The sequence below is a fragment of the Juglans microcarpa x Juglans regia genome, chromosome 2S (genome assembly GCF_004785595.1).
Source record: "Juglans microcarpa x Juglans regia isolate MS1-56 chromosome 2S, Jm3101_v1.0, whole genome shotgun sequence".
NCBI lineage: Eukaryota > Viridiplantae > Streptophyta > Magnoliopsida > Fagales > Juglandaceae > Juglans > Juglans microcarpa x Juglans regia.
Window position 1 is genome coordinate 21,946,674 of NC_054597.1, and position 11,472 is coordinate 21,958,145.

The following is an 11,472-nucleotide window of genomic DNA, read 5'->3' on the forward strand; positions in this document are numbered from 1 at the left end:
TTAATAGTTTATTCATTGTTTACATTAATTTGCATTTTTAGAATTTATTTTAGTTCTTTTTATTGTGATTAGTTTATTAAAATTAATTATTTCTTGTTTTGATTAATTGATTGTTTAATTCTTAAATTTTCATTTTATTTTACAACTCATTTTTCTAAACTAAATTAGAATTTATTTAGTTTATATTTGATGAGTTTCTTACGTTTTTACAAGTTCTTGTGGGTTTGATCTCATTCTTACTAAACTAGACTTCTGTACGGTTCTTGCACTTGTCAGTACAATTAAAATTTCACAAGTTTTTGGTGCTGTTGCTGGGGACTTGGTTAGGAAAGCACATTGAATATTGACCAAATTTATTCTTCTACTAGTTGTAGTTAGTTTTTTTTTTGTTTTTTTTTTATATAAAAAAAGATCAAAACATAAAAAATTATAAAAAAACTGCTATATTGTGTGGTTTATGAAAACGTGAATACGTGATCATACACATCGTCTTGTTAGTCTAGATTCTGATTCCTTGTCTACAATGGGGGAAAACTTTGAGGATGCAAAAAGTCTTAGAGAGCTATTTTGCACCCATTACCACCAACCTTCCATCATGTATATTGTTAACTGCAACTACTATGGCATACTTCGAGTTGAAGCAACAAATATTTTAACTACTTTCTACTTTTCATGGTTTTGAGAAAGAAGATCCTTACATGCATGTAAGGAAATTTCTTGAAATTTGTGCTATCTTTAGGTTTCAAAACTTCACTGATGAATCAGTTCACCTACGCTTATCTCCATTTTCTTTAAAGGATAAGGCAAAAGCATGGCTTAACTTTCTACCTTCTAGATCTATCACTTCTTGGGATATTCTTGTCACAAAATTTCTTTCTAAATTTGTTCAAATGTCAAAAACCAATGCTTTGAGGAGAGAGATTTCTGGTTCTTATCAAGAAGATAATGAAAATTTTTATGAGAGATGGGAAAGATTTAAGGACCTGATTTTGAAGTGTCCCCACCATGGTTTTGAGACATGGAGATTGGTGCAATATTTTTTATAACGATTTAACTAAGACAAACCATAACATGATTGAGTCGATGAATGATGGTGGCTTTTTGAGTTTAAGAGATGATAATGCATATAAATTTCTTGAAAATTTATTAGAAAACTTCCGGCAATGAGATTTTTCTAATTGTAGACAGAGATCATCCCAGATAGTTAAGAAAGTGTATGAAATAAGTGAAAATCATGATATTAAAGTTAGATTAGACAATCTCACTCGTAAGGTAGAAGCTTTGACTTTAAGTAGAACCATGAATTCTGTTGGTCAAGTTCAAGATGAAATATGTTCTGTTTGTGCTAGTCCCATGCATAAGACACAAACGTGTCCTTCCACACAGGTCTACTCAGAGTCCTATGCTGAGCAAGAAAATGCACTAAATAATTTTTGAACATAATTTTGGGAAGCAGTTTGCTAATCCTTTTTCAGAGACATTCAATCCTAATCTACAAAGCCATCCTAATTTTTCTTGGAAACAAAATCAACTCCCATGAATTTAGGTGGACCATAGATGCAACAACAAAGTCAATTCCGACCACCTAATCCAATGTATCCTCTTGTTCCTCAATCTACTTCTCCATTTGTGGCACCACCATGACAACAATCATCCTTGGAGGAGTCTCTTAGGACATTCATGCAATCCACTAATCAGGCCATTCAGAAGATGAAGAATTCCATTCAGATGAATACTCAAGAAATTTCAAAATTAGAGAGTTAAGTTGGCTAGTTAGCAACCCATGTCGGTGAGTGGGAGAGAGGAAAATTTCCAAGTCGGCCTATACCCAATCCAAAAGGATCCCTTAATAATGCATCCAGTTCTACTTAGGGACAAGAACATGTTCAGTCCATTACCACTCTTAGGTTGGGTAGACAAGTTAACAATAAAGTTAAAGTACCAAAAGTTAGGAGTTGGAGTCGAGGGAGAAAAAGAATGTCAACCCAATGTCTCTCAAAGTTCATGATTATAATCCTTATGATAAATTTGTTCCTAGAGCCCCATTTCCCTAGAGGTTGAAAAATCCTCAGAAAAATGCTAAATTTGATAATATTTTAGAGGTGTTTAAACAAGTACCTACATATGCAAAGATTTTGAAGGATCTTGTTACAATAAAAGGAAAACCAATGTTCCAAAAATGACATTTTTGACTGAGCACGCTAGTTCCATTATTCAGAGTAAATGTCCTATCAAATACAAGGACTCTAGATCTCCTACAATCTCATGTAAGATTGTCATCACATTGAGAAAGCTTTGTTAGATTTGGGGGCGAGTGTGAACCTACTACCATATTCTGTATTTTTGTAGTTAGGATTAGGGGAGCTAAAACCCATTCAAATGACGCTTTAGTTAGCTGATAAGTCTATTAAGATCCCTCGAGGTATTGTGGAGGATGTATTGATCAAAGTCGACTTATTCTATTTTCTAGTGGATTTTGTGATTTTAGACACTGAGCCTACTCAACATGTTAGCACACAAATCCATGTTATTTTGGACGACCTTTCTTAGCCACATCTAATGCTTTAATTAATTGTCGAAGTGGTGTGATGAAAATTTCTTTTGGAAGCATAGCTGTTGAGCTTAATATTTTTCACATAAGAAAATGCCAGAGGATGAAAATGTCTGTGAGGTTCATATGATTGAAAGTATTTTCTAGGATACTTCGATACAAGCAAGTTGTCAGATCTCTTTAGAAGCTCGTCGTACTCATTTTGGGTGCAAATTTGATATTGCCAAATCATATAAGGAACAAATGAAAAAAGTTAAAGATTGAAACATAATGAGAAAATCTTTTGAACCAGGTAAAAAAGTTCTTCTTTATAATTCTTGTTTACATCCTTTCCCAGGAAAACTGCGATATAAAGGGACTGGGCTATTCATAGTGTGCATAGTATATCCACATGGGGCAGTTGAGATTAAAAAATTTAAAAATGGTGATATTTTTAAAGTTAATGGTCAACGTTTGAAACTATTTTTAGAAATAGAGTGCCCAGAAGTTGAAGAAGCGCCACGAGAGGATCTTGCTTATCAGGATTAATCTGTAGTTTTGTTATAGATTTTTTTTCCGGAAAAAAAAAGAAAGAAAATTTGCATTTTGTTTTCTGTCTCTCTTTCATTTTCAATTGATCTTTGTTTTAGTACCTAGATTTTTTCTCTCTTGTTATTTTCTTTTTAGCTAATATTTTGTAGGCTATATAGATTTTCAATAATCAGCTTGATCATGTAATTCTCTCCTCGTCCACTTCTATCGTTCTGCATTCACATGAAAACATCTATTTGAGCATATAATCTTCACATTGAGGACAATGTTCGGTTTAGGTTGAGGGAGTAATTCTATTTTAAGTCGGTATCATTCGCTGGTTATATTTTTTCATTCCTTCATTTCGTGCAGTCATTATTTTTGTCTTAAAAAAAAAAGTTCTTGGCACTAATTTATGTGGAGTTCATTATACTACTTCTATATAAAGAATTTCACTGTTTTCACGCTCACCTTATTAAACAAGCACGTATCAACACATGGCCTCCTGTGGATAAATGTGGTTAAAAAATCTTGAAGATAACAACGTGGAGACTGTTGACCCTTGTGAGTTTTAAGCAAATCCATTTTTTTTTTTTTCAGAGGGTTATTTTTCTTCTACTCTAAATTTCATTTGGAAGCGTAAAAATATTGTTGCTTTATTCTCATTATTCCTTCTTTTGACCGAATGCAAATCAATTTCTTATGCTACATTTTAATGCCAGAAAGTCATGGATGTTGTAAAATTATGCTAGTCTTTGAGAGATGACATTAGGCCATTTTTGTTTATTTTGAGCCTCCACTTTCTTTTCTAGATACATTGACGCTAGTCACCCCATTGAGCGTATTGATTAAGCTTTCTTTCTTAAACCTTTTGCCCAAAGTATTTAAAAAATAGACGTATTCAATCTACGTCACTATGGTGAAAGTGTAGTGAAAGCGTGGGGATTAAAAAAAATAAATAAATGAAAAGAGTAGAAAAAGATGAAAAAAATCAGCAAAAAGCAAAAAGTAAAAGAATAAAATAAATAAAATAAAATAAAAAAGAGAACGAAAAAAAGGGATGGTCAAATTGAAGAAGTGCACCATGAAAATATGTATGTAGTGATTCATATATTGAAAAATATTGGAAAGAGTAATGAAATGAAAATGTCAGAGAGAGTTGAAAGTCCAATTATTCTTGAAAACACTTTTTTATTTTTACATTTACCCACATATTATATGCTTCCGTTCTTTCAGCCTACATTACGTGCCAATAAAGTCCTTATTCGATCTTGAGAATTGCATAATTTAGATAGTGACATGACTATATAATAAAGTGTGATATAAACTCTATTCTCGGCATCCTGTCATGAGACTATCTATTTTTTTCTTACTAAGCATTTCTTCTCATAATTTATATGTGAGATGTTTGATTTTGCTATTATTCCGCTCACATGTTACATTGTTAAGATTATTATACCCTATTCAAAGTGATTTATTAGTTAAGTGTACACCCTAATAAGATTTGAGTTGAAACATACTTTCATATAGAAATTTGAGTCACGTTTACCCTGAATTAAGGGGTGTGTATTGAGAACGCAAGGAAATTGTAGGTTTTGTTTTCTCACTGCATTTCTCTCTCTAAACCCTCTCCCTTCTCTCTAAACTCTCCCAAACTTCAGAATCAGCTCGAGGGGGTGGGAGCTTAGGCTCCTTCCCTCCCCCTCTTTGTTTTCTTCTTGTGTAGTGTTTGAGCTTTTTTTTTTTTATTTTTTTTTTTCAGACCATATAAAGGGAGAATCGCCGATCAAGACTTTTCAGCACTCATTAGCCAACACGCACCCCACCAGGAGGTTGCCTAGCCGCCGATCTACACGACCACCAAATGCAGCCCCAACCGGAGTGGAGCGTAGCCCGCTCGCGTGGGTCGAAAAATTTGGAGCTCGTTGGCAAGTGGCCCTCACGTGCCAACAAGGAGCCCTCTGCTGCTGCAATGCGCGGCTGCTCCTGAACCGGCAACTCTGGATCTCCCAAGATCGACCGTCGGTTTTCCCTCCAGCAGCCTTTTTGTGCACTATTTTCCCCTTTTTACAGTATTTTCACAATGTAGTTTATTATATACCCTGTCTTTATTTTCAAGAAAACAAAATCCTAAAAACGTAGTGCCTTCAGACTAAGGTCCAAAGGGTGTTGTCCCCCCTCCGCTTAGGTGGTGATGATGGGGTTGGTTTTTCTCCATATTCCGATTAGTCGTGTATGAAGTTTTGTTACTTGGTTACTGCAACCTCTGTCGTGGACAGAGTTGTGCTATCTCTTAGACTTAGGTCTTTAGAGATTTGCCGTTTAGACTAAACCATACCAGTCACGAAAGTGTACTGGGAAACTACTAAAGTTTGTAATTGGCTTTTTTTAAGTCAGCTTTGTATGTCCTCTTTTAATGAATGGAATGAGATCCGTTGTTATATATATAAAAAAAAAAACGGGTGTGTATTGTGCTGGCTAAGACTTTCACTCACAGTGAGTACTGATTACATGTGAAATTTATTTAGTAGTTGTAGTGTTTTGACCCTACATTAAGCCTTTTGCTAAAAAAAGGAAAAAAAATAGTTTTTTTTTATTGTTTTTTTAATTTTTTATCTCTAGTTTTGAGTTGCTTTAATTGTTAGAGATTAACAATAAGCTGGTTGGAGAGTGTGATAATAGCTGAATTGTGTATAATTTTACTATTTTAAATAAAGCATTATTACAATTATGTAGTGTTAATAAGTACATTTTTTTATTAATTTTGAAATTTATATTTTCCTCACTTGACTTTGAAGTTTATCTTAATCAGGAATTGAAGTGGGGAAAGATTGTATTTCAAAACTAATATGACGTTGAGGTGTGCTAGAAGATAGACTTTTATTGAGAATAGAAGTTGTAAATAATAAAAGTCTTTGAATGCAAAATGAGCAGATAGGGAAAAAAAAAAAAGAGAAATGATATTTGTAGTCGTGAAGTACAGAAATGCCACACAATTTCTTTGAAAAAAGTGAGTAAATATGAGACCCACATGAAAAAAATTAATTTTTTAATAGTGGACCCCACTATTTTTAAAATGATTGTGCTGTGCTTGCGACTCCACGATTGTATGTAGCATTACTAAAAGCTACATGTTATAAATAGACCACGTACTGCATTGGGTAAAAGGGCACGAAAACGACGAAATCAAAGTAGAGAAAAGAAAGAACTCAATGTCGCAACAGGGAAGAAGAAGAAAGAAAAAACTGGAGGTAGCAGTTTTGCAGTTATGAAAGCACTGTGATTCTTATATAAAATCTTATATCTTTTGTGATTTATTTTAATAGATACAAGTGATGATTTGATTTTATATCTTTTAGTAAATATGAACATACTTTAGATATTTTGAAAAAATAGAGGTTTTAAAGATGATGTTTTCCATGATAACAACATTGATTTCTAGATTATCATGTAAATGCTCATGAAGAATCAATTATCATAACTATATTACTATGAATTAATGAGGTGGATTCCAAAACCTTAGTTCATTCGCCATTAGTAGTTTATTCATTGTTTAGATTAATTTGCATCTTTAGAATTTATTTTGGTTCTTTTTATTGTGATTAGTTTATTAAAATTAATTATTTCTTGTTTTGATGAATTGATTGTTTAATTGTTTAATTCTTATTTTATTTTACAACTCATTTTTCTAAACTAGATTAGAATTTATTTAGTTTACATTTAATGGGTTTCCTACTCTTTTACAAGTCTATGTGGGTTTGACCTCGTTCTGGCTAAACTATACTTCGGTACGATTCGTGCACTTGCGAGTACAATTAAAAATTCACAACAATGAGCAGCACTATATAGAAGGCTGGATTGATACACCTTAGCATAGGGTTAAACAAAGGACTTGTCACCTAGAACCGGTCAAGAGAGAAAAGGTGCCAACCGTACTAAGGTGAGAAAGGCTGGCGCAGAAGGCGAGAAAGAAAAGTAGAAAAGGATGGTGGCTTGGGTGAAGGGTGAGAAAGAAGAGCAGAAAAGGCTAGTAGCTCGAGCAAAGGGCGAGATACGAGCCTAAAGCAAGCAACGGTCAAGGATAAGACCCATGCAGATGTGAGGGATTTTCAAGATAACACATAAACGCGTAGGAGGCAGCAATATGATATGTAGAGGGCCATACTCCACTTGAAAAGTCACATTTGGAGTTAGTCTGCAGAAGAAAAATTACGACTCTGTAGGCTGTATCACTTGAACCTAGAGGTATGGTCCAATGCCACATGGGAGACCCTCATTCAATCAGGGATTCCGGACTAGTTCTCTCCAAAATTTGCTTCAATTCCCTATTTGCAAGTTCTACTTGCCCATTTGTTTAGGGATGATAGGCAAGTGCCACCTTATGAGTAGCCCCATATTTCTTCAACAAAGTCTCAAATGACCCGTTACGAAAATGAGAGCCTTCATCACTAATAATGGCTCTCGGCACACCAAATCGTGAAAAAATATTTTTCTTCACAAATCTCATCACCACCCGAGAGTCATTAGTCTAAGTTGCAGTAGCTTCAACCCATTTAGACACATAATCCACTCCTACCAGGATCGACTGATTGTTGAATGAAGAGGGAAATGGGCCCATGAAATCAATTCCCCACAAATCAAACAGTTCAACCTCCAGGATATTGGTCAAGGGCATCTCATTCTTTTTCGAAATGTTGCCAACCCTTTGATATCTGTCACACATGCTCACATACTTTCTAGAATCTTGATACATGGTCAGCCAGTAAAAACCAGATTGCCATACCTTTGCAACTGTCTTGGTGGTACTGAAATGTCCACCACACTCTAAGGAATGGCAATGGTCAAGGCTATCCTACCTCTCATTCTGGGGCACGCATCTTCTAATCATCCCATCTGCATAGTATTTATAGAGTAGCGATTCTTCCCAAAAATAATGCTTCACATCCCACAAAAGCTTTTTCTTCTGATGATAGATCAAATTAGGGGGAACAATGCCACTCACCAAATAGTTCACCAAATTATCATACTAGGGGATGACTGAAACTGCCAATAATTGTTTATTTGGAAAGCTTTCATTAATGGGCACCTCATTTGCTGTTGATTGCCCCTCTAATCTAGACAAGTGATATACCACCACATTCTCCATGCCTCTCTTGTCTCGAATCTTAAGTGCAAATTCTTGAAGCAACAACACCAACCGAATCAAGCATGGTTTGGCATCTTTCTTTTTCAGCAAATACTTGATTCCTGAATGATCTGTATATACGATCACCTTGGAACCTACAATATAAGATTGAAACTTGTCAAAATCAAACACAACAACAAGCAATTCTTTCTCAGTAGTTGCATAATTCAACAGTGCATTATTTAAAACTCTACTAGCATAATATATAACACGCAACTTCCTGTCTTTTCTCTGGCCGAGAACAGCACACAAAGCGAAATCACTAGCATCACATATTAGCTCAAAAGGCAAACTCCAATCTAGTGCTTCCATAATTGGTGCTGATACCAACTCTTGCTTCAACCTGTTAAAAGCATTCAAACAGTCCTTATCAAAATCAAACACAACATCCTTATTCAACAAATTACAAAGTGGTTTAGAAATTTTAGAAAAATCTTTAATAAAATGCTGGTAAAGTCCTACGTGACCAAGGAAACTTCTAACTCCGTTAACATTGGTAGGTGATGGTAATTTTTCAATAATCTTTATTTTTGCTCGATCCACCTCAATACCTCTGGCTGAAATTTTGTGGCCTAAAACAATACCTTCCTGCACCATAAAATGACATTTCTCCCAATTCAAGAATAAATTGGTTTCCTCACAACGCTGCAAAACTCGAGACAAGTTATCTAAACAACCATCAAAAGAAGATAAAAAAATAGAAAAATCATCCATGAAAACCTCCATGATCTTTTCAACAAAATCAGAGAAAATAGCCATCATGCAACGTTGGAATGTAGCAGGTACATTACACAAACTAAAAGGCATCATACGGAATGCAAAAGTACCATAAGGACAAGTGAAGATGGTATTTTCTTGGTCTTTAGGGGATATAGAAATCTAGTTATACCCTGAATAACCATCTTGAAAATAGTAATATGCATACCCAAAAGTCTCTCAAGCACTTGATCATGAAAAAGGCAAATGAAAATGATCCTTACGGGTAACATTATTAAGTTTCCTATAATCTATGTAGATTCTCCACCCAGATACTAGTGGGAATTAATTCATTATTTTCATTATGCACCACAGTCATCCCACCCTTTTTAGGTACTACCTACACTGGACTAATCCATGAACTATCAGATATAGGACAAATAATCCCTGCATCTAACCATTTAAGAACTTCAGCTCTAACTACTTCTTTCATGTTAGGATTTAACCGTCTATAATTTTCAACATTAGGTTTATGGTTATCCTCAATTAAAATTCTATGCATATATAATGAAGGGCTAATTCCTCTAAGGTCTGATATAGTCCATCCTATGGTTTTTTTTTTCTCAATCTCAAAATATGCATCAATTTTTCATGTTGATCATTAGACAAAGAAGCACTCACAATCACAGACAAAGTATTACTCTCACCTAAAAGGACATACTTGAGATGTGAGGGTAATGGCTTCAACTCCAGAACTGGTGCTTCCACATTAGAAGGGGGAGGGAGTGGCTTACCTTTGCCTAGATCCTCAAAATGAATATCTCTCTGCTTCGGCTTAGGACATGTAGCCTCTAATGCACATGCCATTTCTGCAATCTCCAAATTATCATCTTTACTTATCCCCGCACTCACTAAAAAAGTCTCGAGAGGTTCTTTAGTATTTTTAGCCCTAAAAACCTCTCTGGTCGACTCATCTACAACATCAACTCGAAAAACATGATCAGTAAAAAAAGGATATTTAGCAGCTTCAAATAAATTAAACTCTACCTCTTTTTCACCAACCTTCAAAGTTAGCCTACCATTCTTAACATCTATGACAGCTCCAGCTATGGATAGAAAAGGCCGGCCTAAAATGATAGGGATCTCGTTGTCTTCTTCCATCTCCAACACAATAAAATCAATTGGAATGATAAACTTCTTTACCTTGATCAGCACATTCTCAAGAACACCCAAAGGGTATTTCACCAATTGGTCAGCTAGCTACAAAGAGATGGTAGTAGGCTTCAACTCCTTTAATCCAAGCTTCCTAGACACAAAGAAAGGCATTAGTGAAACACTACCACCTAAATCACACAAACCTTTAGAAAAATTAACATCACCTGTAGTACAAGGGATAGAAAAACTCCCTGGACCTCTTTGCTTTGGTGGAAGCTTATTCTGGATAATGGCACTGCATTCCTCTGTCAAGGTAATGGTCTTGAAATCCTCGAATTTCCTCTTCTTGGACATGATCCCCTTTAGAAACTTTGTATAGGCAGGAATCTGTGCTAAGGCATCTGCAAAAGAAATATTAATGTGAAGCAGCCTAAACACTTTCAAGAATTTCTCAAACAGTTGATCAATTTTATTCTGCTTAAGCCTTTGAGGAAAAGGAATGAGAATGACATAAGGGTCGATTGGTGGTAGTAGGGATGGTGTCTTGGCTAGGTCCCCAACTTCACCATGAAGTGGTAAGAACCTTGGTCAGGTAAGGGGTGAGACTATAGTTGGTGATGAAGTAGACCATGAAGAAGTTGGGACTGCCTTGCAATGCTCCTTCGGATTGACCTCTGTCTTACTAGGCAAATTGCCCTGTCCACGAGAATTGATGGAATTGGCTAACTGCCCCAATTGCATCTCCACGTTTCTGTTGGAACTCGCCAACTAGTCAACCTTTTCTTCCAGTCTCTCAAATCTCTCTGAACTGGCATTGGTTAACTCCTCAATAGCTATCTCCCAAGGCTGCTTACTTTGTGGTTGGGATGGTCTTGGATGGAAACCAGGAGGATGGAAAGGTCTAGAATTGCTACCTTGATCTTTCCATGAAAAGTTGGGATGATTCCTCCAACCTGTGTTGTATGTGTTGGAATAAGGGTTGTTCTGCTGCTAGTTCCTGTGAAAATTTGACACAAATTGGGCTTGCTTTACCTGCATACAATTAGAACTCATGTGAGCTCCTCCACAACAATCACAATTCAATACAAGACTAGAAACAAAATTCACATTACCCAGCTTACCGAACATTTTTACCAGAGAATCAACCTTGGCATTCAAAATGTTTATGCCATCAACATCATACATACCTGGAACTTTCTTAGGCATACTTCTTTCGTTAGACCACTAATAATTGTTAGAGGCCATTTCTTCTAACAACTGATATGCCTCTTTTGTTGACTTACTCATTAAATTACCTCCTGCAATTGCATCTATGGTAATCCTGACTGAATGTGTTAATCCATTATAGAAAGTCTGTACAATCAACCAATCAAGA

At 35.5% G+C, this 11,472-nt stretch overlaps 1 non-coding gene across 1 annotated transcript; it reads right to left on the reverse strand.

Annotated features, from left to right (window-relative positions):
• Nucleotides 1-903: 903 nt before the first annotated feature.
• LOC121253749 lies at nt 904-1,012 on the reverse strand. Its single transcript, XR_005938470.1, has one exon. It is a non-coding gene; the product is annotated as a small nucleolar RNA R71 (small nucleolar RNA).
• Nucleotides 1,013-11,472: the final 10,460 nt, after the last annotated feature.